Genomic DNA, 9,829 nt, shown 5'->3' on the forward strand with positions numbered 1-9,829 from the left:
AAGTTGTCGTGACCCATGGATCACAAAGCGGTCTCAACGGTGAATCGTCAACCACTAACCCACCAGACAACGGCTAAGAATCACCACTATCCTTGGTTTGTAACCGCTTTGAACTCTTGCTGCCACCCTTGGAACGCGACCGTTTTGAACCCATTTGGCTCTAAGCATATGGTAGGATGATGAGGCAAGACTAAAAACAAAATCGGACCTTGGGAAGAGCTGGTTTCTTCACTCTCTCCTTTGTACTCTTTCTTTTTTGGCTTTTCTTCTTACCTCACTGATCAGCCATGATGATAACAAATGAAGTGGCAAAGTGTTCAACACAGCAAAGTGGAGACTGGAGACCCATTCGGCAAAAGAAAAAAAAATCCCTTGTACTCCTTTTTTTTTTTTTTTGGCTTTTCTTCTTACCTCCCTAATCAGCCATGGTGATAACAAATGAAATGGCAAAGTGCCCAACACAGCAAAGTGGAGACTGGAGATCCATTCGACGAAAAGAAAAAAAAAAAAAAAAAGCTGAGAAGTTTATGTCTCTGTTTCTAAGGGACCTGATATTAGTGGGTATAAACAAATGGTGAGGAAGCAACTCTTTTATGTGAGCCTGAGGATGACACGCCTTTTACCCAAGGAAAAGGTGCGGACCAAAAAAAGAAAAAGAAAGAAAAGAGAGAAAAAGAAAAGAAGTATGTGACTAGAAACAAAGGAAAAAGGCATGAAAAGAAAGGGGAGAGTCAGACAAGTAATATATATATATATATATATTTATACATATATGTGTATAAGACAAAAGTCATAAAGAGTCAACTTTGGCATACCTGTTATTTGAAGAAAAGAAGAAAAATGAAGACTAAGAAGGAAAGGAAAAGGTGTGAAAAGCAGACATATGTGTGTGTATATGTATATGTGTGTGTGTGTATAAGACAAAATTCATGAAGAAGCCAACTTTGACACGCCTATTACTTGAAGTGAAGAAGAAAAATGAAGACCAAAGAACAAAGGAAAAGGCATGAAATAAAGGGGAAGGAGAGTAGGACAAATATATGTATAAGACAATAACAATGATGGCAGCAACAACATGAAACAAGGAGAGGGAATTTAAGAAAAAGAAAAGAAGCGTAGAAAATGTACTAGTTTGTGCAAAGTGCGAAGATTTAATGGGCCATGCTAACATCAGGTGTGGGCCCATACTATGCTTCGTCAAGTGTTCGGAGCTTGCGAAAAATCCGTGAAGCTCACACGCATGCCACAAGCACCACTTGTGTGAGGGGGGCTAATGTTAACGGTCATTTTCGCAACAAATTTTATGGTTCGATGGAATGACTAAGCCCAATTGCTTAGCGGGTCAGACTAATGTATTTTTGTCAATGTATTTAGCTCTGTTGCATGGCCCAAGCCCATGCGAATGGTTGGGGAATTGAGTAGAAATGGTTTTGGCAGGTGTGGGTTAGTTCCCATTGGACGTTTTACATAGGCCCAGCCTGTGTGTACCGCGAAGTGGGCTAGGGACGCTGGGGGCATCTAGGGCCCATGAAGGAGGTCCAATGCCAGAAATTTGCACCCCCAGATTTGACTCCATGCTCTATGACTGTGCCCCTAATTTTTAGCCCAACTCCATTTTCCCACACTAAGGTAGCTAACTCTAAGAAAAAGGTTGAGCAGCCTAGCCCACTCAGCCACCCAATTGTAGTCTTCCAAGGCCTACAAAGACCAGAGACAGTAGCTATAAAGAGGAAACAACTTTGTTTCCAAAATCATGCAAAAAGCAACCAAACCTTTCTCTAAGCATAAAACATAATACACCAAGTCATAGAAATAGCATCTGAAAGGTCCAAGGCCTTCCTCCCACCTAAAAACTGGACACAAGCATCCCTTAGAACTTGATATAAATATGCATCACCAACTCACAATAGGAGCAACGTTTTTCCCTACAAAAAACCCAACACTTTGACATAAAAGCCCAGTCAGCTACCTAGTGCATGGACGATTTGAAGGTGTTAGGACATATGTGGTTCACTTGTTAAGAACATATGTCATGCTTTTATGTAATTGGCTAATCCTTTGATAAAACGCACTTTACTTGTAATTGGGTAGATCTAGAATGTGTTTAATACTTGAAGAAACATGTTGTTCAAGTCTAGTATTAAAGCCATGAAGATTGGACCAAGAAACAAGTAAAGAAAAGCTGTTTATTAAAGCTGGACAGATAGCTTGACACATGTGGACAACTAGCTCGACAGCTGCTCGACACCTCCCAACAGCTAGGCGATCTATCGAGCTCTTTCGTTGATTGTTATCGCAATCTCAACACCTTCTCGACAGCTAGTGGATCGATGGAGAAAGCTCCTGTCCCCTCGATAGCCTCTCGACACCTCCTCGACACCTAGCTATCTATTAAGGTTTAAAGCTTGACACCTCCCAATTGATCAAGGTTACGGGAATCAGAATTTTCAGATTTGATTTTTGGGCCAGGCTTATGTATTTGTGTAAGGTTTCTTTTCTCACAACCCTAGACCTATATAAGGCTTATTTTAGAGGCCGTCACATAAGAGAATACGAGGAGAACATACGCAAAAGGTGACCGATGTCTTATTCTCTCTGAAGGAAGTTACTGTGTCTTTGCACCTTAGGGTTTTGTAACCAAGTGTTTCTTGATCTTCATTGTTGATGAAGTGAAGAACTTTGCAGCCAACATTCTTCCTCTAGTTGGTGATTAAGTTACGTACTGGGTCCGCGTAATTGGTTAGTCACGTACTGGGATTCATGCATCATCAAAGGGTGGTGTTCTTATATTGAAGAGTTCAGAGGTTCTGAAACGGTAGAAGGTTTCTGCTGTGAGTTCATCTACGGGGATTGTAGAGTCCTGGGATAAAGGTTTTATACTAGATCTGAAACTTCTCTTTACTATAGTGGATTGCTTTTTGGGAATGTTTCCCCCCCATGTTTTTTACTGTGAAACTAGTTTGTTTCATTGGTTTTCCTGGGTCATCATATCTTGTCTTATTTATTTTTTTGCTACATAATTTTGACATGATATTGATGTTTGTTTGTTTTAACAAGGTTTATTCATAATAAATCTAATTAATAACTTGAGTTTAAAACTTGTTAATTCTATCAACCGGAGTCTAAATTTTCCAACAAGTGGTATCAGAGCGGGTTCACTTTGATTGCATTAATTTCTTGAGTGTGATCTATTGACCCCTGTTGTCATGGATAGAGGACAATCTTTATTTATACCTCCTTTATTTGATGGCACTAATTATTCGTACTGAAAAGTTTGTATGAAGGTCTTTTTGCAGGCTCTAGGTGAATAGGTATGGCAAGCTGTTGAAGTTGGCTGGATTAAGCCAAAGGAAGTGCCGGTGGATTGGGATGATGAAACAATTATAGAGGCAAATTTCAATAGTAGGGCTTTGAATGCTCTGTTTTGTGGGGTGACCAATGAGGAATTTAAGAAAATATCATTCACGGAAGTTGCGAAGGAAGCATGGACCATTCTTGAGACCACCTATGAAGGTACCAAGGAAGTAAAGACTGTGAAGCTTCAACAACTCACTAGTAGTTTTAAAGAAATAAGGATGGAGGAGGATAAGACCTTTGATGAGTTCTATGCTAAACTCAAGGATATTGTGAATTCTGCTTTCAATCTTGGAGAATCTATTGCGGAATTCAAAATTTTTAGGAAAATCCTTAAGTCCTTACCTGAAAGATTCCATGCCAAGATCACTGTCATTGAAAAAGTGAAGGACATTGATCAAATTTCTTTGACTAAGCTTGTAGGGAACCTTCAAACCTATGAGATGGGATTAGGCTCAATGGGAAAAGGTGGAAAGAGTAAAAACTTGGCTCTCAAAGGTATAGAGGAAGAGATTGAGGACTCTGAAGATGAAGATGAAAGTGAAAATGAGGATGAGGATCTAACCTTCATAACTGATGAGATTATCAAACTTCTTCAGTTTAGGAAAAATGATAAGGGCAAACCTCTTAGGAATTCTAAATCCTCTAGGAAGGGCAACAATGAGAAACCCCTTATTCAATGCCATAAGTGTCAAGGTTTTGGTCATATGATGATAGAGTATCCAAACTACTTTATGAAGGAAAAGACCAATGAGTCAAAAGATAAAGAGTTGGTTGCTACTTAGAGTGATACTGAGGATGACTCTTCCAATGAGTATGTGGATGAATGTCATCACATTATGGCCTTTGCTGCCACAACTGATAAGGTGATTGTGGAGAGTGCTAGTGACAGTGAGAATTCTTCTGATGATGAAGTACCTAAGAAAATGACCCTTAAGGAAGCCTATGATAAACTATGCACTGAATTCATAAAATCTGAAAAGACTTCTCATCTTTTTAGAAAAGAGCTTAATGAGGTAAAATCTGAAAGGGCTGATCTGTTAGTCAACCTAGATGAGACTACAAGGTTAGTTGAGACTCTTGTTATGGAGAACACCTCATTAGAAGAGAAGGTCAAGAATCTTGAGGTTGAGCTTATTCAAGCTAGAACTCAAATAGAGAGGATGTCTAGTGCAAAGCTTAATGAGGTGTTAAGTGCTCAAAATCCTAGTTTTGATAAGACTGGCTTAGGATATGTTGTTTCCTCCGGCCCCTCCTTTTCCATGGCTTTTGGATCAAAGACTATATTTGTGCTCCAATCTAAGAAAGGTGATAAAGGTATGAAATCCAAAACTGATCTGGCTAATTCTAAATCCTTTATTAGACCTTATGTTTGTCACCATTGTGGTGTTTCTAGACACATTCGTCCTAATTGCTTTAAGTTGTATCCTTATAAGTAATTGTCCAAACAGTCACAGGTTTCCTCTCAATGACCTATACCTTTGTTTGGAGAGTTATTAAAAGTTTTGAGCTTTTTAATTTAATTTCAGGAGAATTTTAAGTCTTCTATGTCCTTTAGTAGACATACTAGGATACGTGCATTTTCATCTTCACGGCCAAAGTCTCGTGCTGTGTGGGTGAGAAAGGAGCTTAAGACTTAATTGTCTTTTCTGTTTGTCCTCTACTTTAATTCTTTCTATCTAAATTAGGACTCTCTTTGCTTGATTTCTTATCTGTTTTTGGAATCATGTTTTCATGCATTTGCACATTTCTATAATGCCTTCATGCATATGCATTTTTCTTTCTGCTTTCATGTTGTTTGTCTGTTTTTGTTTGGTTGCTTAGGCTTTATTTTGTTTGCTTTTCAAAATAAAAAGAGAAAAATTAGAAAAATACAAAAACAGTGTGTTTTGTATACATTGGTTCTTGTGTACCTTGGATGGCTGTTGAAACAAAGTTTTCTAAATTTTGTATCTCTTGTAGCTTAAATGAGCATCTCTATGCACAACTAAGCAAGTGAGCTTTGTGGCTCGTGTTTGTGATGAGTAAGATTATGTAATCTCTTGTACTTAACACTAATATCACTCTTTTTTATGGGTAGGACTAGAAAATCCTAAGAGAAAGGCATAAATAATCATCTCACCATTATTATCCATCAATCATAATATGATACCTGTATGCTTCGGCATAACAAAAGTGTAGTGTCAATGACATTTGTGTGCTTCGGCATAGCAAAATTGGAATGTCAATATCATTGGGTATTTCTTTTCTCTCTTTTATATGCCCATGCATGATATGCTAAATAAAAGAAAATATGCAAAGATAATAAAAAACAAAAAGATAAAAAATGCTTTAAATATGATTGCAAGCGTGTATTCTAGGAGATGTGGGAGTTATAAGATATACCTCGAAAGTGATAGTCCCCATCAAATAGTTATGATTGTGTGTGAGTTAAAGTGATTTTCTCATATCTCAAATCATCATAACATGTATACACATATGCAATCTTGCGATGTTTTTCACACACAACACGTAATATTCTTTGCTACTCTTGATACATGTGTAGGTACAATGTGATTTGGCAATCACAAGGTTTTATATGTGTTAATGTATGCTCACTAAACTGCCTTGACTTTTTTTTGAAATATAAAATTGGTTAGACTTGTTTAGTGTGTGTGTGTATTTTGGGTTCAATGTGCTTAACATTTTTCTTGTTGAGAGATGTGTTTTTCACATGTTTTGCATCTTTCTTTTATTTTGTCATTCATAGCATCTTGTTTCATTACATTCATACATTTTATGGATTCTTTGTGCCCCCTTGATTATCTTTGATCATCTTTATGTTTCTCAGGTGAAACTTTCTAGCTTCTTGTACCATTTGTCAATCATGACAAAAAGGGGGAGAAATTGTGGAGAATATGTGGTTTCTTTTTAAGATTTTACATGTTAGAGGGAGAAATACATGCCTTTGTAAGAGAGAGATGTGTTTCATCTTGTTAGGGGGAGTGTTTACCTCCTTCTTCTTGTACCTTGGGTCTTGTGACCATTATTAACACATGTGTTGTTTCTTTTCTATCTTTATACACATGTTTCTTATTATTTGTATGCAATCTATTATTTCTGTTTTACACAAAGATGCCTTGATGAGTTTTGTTTAAAGTGTTTCAAAAATACAGGTTGACAAAGTCTACTTGCCATAAACTCTCTTCTTGCAAAGTTTTTCAAGAGTTTGTGTTAGGATAGATTTTATTGTATTCAACAAGTGAATATGAGTTGAGTGATTTATGACTTCTCTCATATCTCATTTATTTGTTGTGGTTTTGTCACGGATTGCCAAAGGGAGAGATTGTTAAGACATATGTGGTTCACTTGTTAAGAACATATGTCATGCTTTTATGTAATTGGCTAATCCTTTGACAAGCACTTTACTTGTAATTAGGTAGATCTAGAATGTGTTTAATACTTGAAAAAACATGTTGTTCAAGTCTAGTATTAAAGCCATGAAGATTGGACCAAGAAACAAGTGAAGAAAAGTTGTTCATTAAAGTTGGATAGATAGCTCGACACCTGCAGACAGATAGCTCGACAGTTGCTCAACACCTCCCAATAGCTAGGCTATTTATCGAGCTCTTCAGTTAATTGTTATCGCAATCTCAACACCTTCTTGACAGCTAGTGGATCGATCGAGAAAGCTCCTGTCCCCTCGATAGCTTCTCAACACCTCCTCGACACCTAGCTATCTATCGAGGTTTAAAACTCGACACCTGCTCAACACCTCTTCGACACCTCCCGATCGATCGAGATTACGAGAATCAGAATTTTCAGATTTGATTTTTGGGCCAGGCTTATGTATTTGTGTAGGGTTTCTTTTCTCACAACCCTAGACCTATATAAGGCTTATTTTAGAGGCCATCACACAAGAGAATACAAGGAGAACATATGCAAAAGGTGACCAATGCCTTATTCTCTCTGAAAGAAGCTACTACGTCTTTGCACCTCAGGGTTTTGTAACCAAGTACTTCTTGATCTTCATTGTTGATGAAGTGAAGAACTTTGCAGCCAACATTCTTCTTCTAGTTGGTGATTAAGTCGCGTACTAGGATCCGCACAATTGGTTAGTCACGTACTGGGATTCGTGCATCATCAAAGGGTGGCATTCATATATTGAAGAGTTCAGAGGTTTTGAAACAGTAGAAGGTTTCTACTATGAGTTCATCTACAGGGGTTGTAGAGTTTAGGGACAAATGTTTTGTACTAAATCTGAAACTTCTCTTTACTATAGTGAATTGCTTTTCGAGAAGGTTTCCCCCCAGGTTTTTTATTGTGAAATTAGTTTGTTTCATTGGTTTTCCTAGGTCATCATATCTTGTCTTATTTATTTTTCCGCTGCATAATTTTGACATGATATTGATGTTTGTTTGTTTTAACAAAGTTTATTCATAATAAATCTAATTAACAACTTGGGTTTAAAACTTATTAATTTTATCAACCGGGGTCTAAATTTCCCAACAAAAGGCCTGTGGGTGAAAATATTGATATAGGAGAACTCTCCCTCTCTTACTTGAGACCTTCTTCAATTTCTTCCTCTGTGTGACTACGGGCTGAAATTTTTGACTTATGAATATATAATTTTTGCACTTTCTTGTGTTTTCATTTTTGTGTTGGTTTGTTTTTCCATAAAGCACCATTAGCCTTTGTGTACCTCACATTACGAATTTTGGGCATGGCTCTCCAAATAACTAATGAATTTAACAAACCCAAGGGGAGTTTTGGGCTCATTTATACAATCTCGGCCTTTGTCGCAAAATGTCCCTGACAACGACCACATAAACTATAGTAGTAAGACCCTGTTGTGATTCTTTTAATGTATTCTTTACCATGGCTTAGAGATTTTTTTGGTTGGTTTATTGGAACCAATGTTGTTGGACCTAAGATCTTCGTTGACACATCACCAACAAAATTAATCTGGAAAACTTAAAGAATATGGGGGAGAACATAAATAAATAAACCTCACTTTATAGGGACTTTCCAAATTTGCAAAAGTGAGGTAAAGCAATTGCAAATACATATTGACAACAACACAGTGGGGTTTTTTTTTTTTTTTTTTTTTTTTTTTTTTACCCTATATTGGACTATGTAGATTTATGCATCTAATCTAGTATTAGATGTGTTTGTCATACCAAAGCATACTTAAGTATGGTTGCTTTAGTATGTTTTTATGAAATACTAAATATAAATGATGAATTAGACTATCAATTGGATTAACAAATAAGAGGAAGAAAAAAATTTATCAACCATAATATAAATAAATAGAAATAGAAATTGAAGTTAGATAAAAATGAGTAGAATTTGATGTAAAATAGAAATTGAACAATTTTAGACCCCTTAAACCAACCAGATTAACCTAGTTAATTAGTCAAGTGATTAACTTAGTCAAATTATGCAATTCTAGGTTATCACAAACATACAATCATATCAAAAATATAAAGCAGCAGAAATATAAATAACGTAATGATATGATCACCCAAGAAACCACACGGTAAAAATCTGAGGAAGATTTGACCTAGCTATCCTAAGGTAAACTGAATCCACTATACGAAAGAATCAAAGTTCATACAAAAGGACTTACAAGCTCCCCGCTTGACTTCCTAATACTACCCACCAGTAGAACTTACTGACACGACCATGTGCAAGCTCCGAATCCACGAACTCCTTCTTTCTTGGATTCTCCAATCAGCTACAAGCACCCACGCTTATTATTCTTTAAGCTCCAATGGAAGCAATTAAGTTGATCATCAGATGTTGATATTATCTCTACCTTGAAAACCCTAAGTTTATGTGAAGGAAAGCTCCTCAATGATCTCACAAAAAATTCACACAAACCGCAATGTATGAGCAACAATACAACAAAAACCACACACAAAAACGTGGCTAAGGTTTTGCCTTTTATACCTAGAGTAAAAACAGAAAACCCAAAACGTTTAATGAGTTAGGGCTGAGTTGGAAAATTCTGCAGAAAAACATTCTGGCCATCTTTCGATCGATCGAGCTAGGCCGAAATGCACCAATGCATCTGCAGCTTCTCGATTCCAATTTTACATAAAATATATAACTTTAAGCAAGCCTAAACAAGACTAAATATATTATTTTGATCATGGTTTGCCAACATTACATATTAAAGTTCTAAATACATAAATTCCTAAATGTTTAGAACCTAACAGAAATGAAAAAGGTGAAGAAGAAATCGAGGAGTAGAGAGATTAAGGAACACTTTCACTGTGAGTGATGAGGTAGGTGGAAAATACAAGTTGAAAATGTGAAGTAATAACCTTCTATAAAGGAAGCTATAGCCCCATAGTAAAAATTATAAAAGTTGGGTTTGTGTGATGACATGTTAGGGGAGAAGAGATGGAAAAAAACTACCAAAAGGTCAACATAGTTGAATAAATTTTGAATGAAAGAAGGAGAATTAGGGGGCCAATCAGTTTCATTTGAA

The sequence above is a fragment of the Quercus suber genome, unplaced genomic scaffold (assembly GCF_002906115.3).
Source record: "Quercus suber isolate HL8 unplaced genomic scaffold, Cork oak 2.0 scaffold_84, whole genome shotgun sequence".
In the NCBI taxonomy this organism is placed as follows: domain Eukaryota; kingdom Viridiplantae; phylum Streptophyta; class Magnoliopsida; order Fagales; family Fagaceae; genus Quercus; species Quercus suber.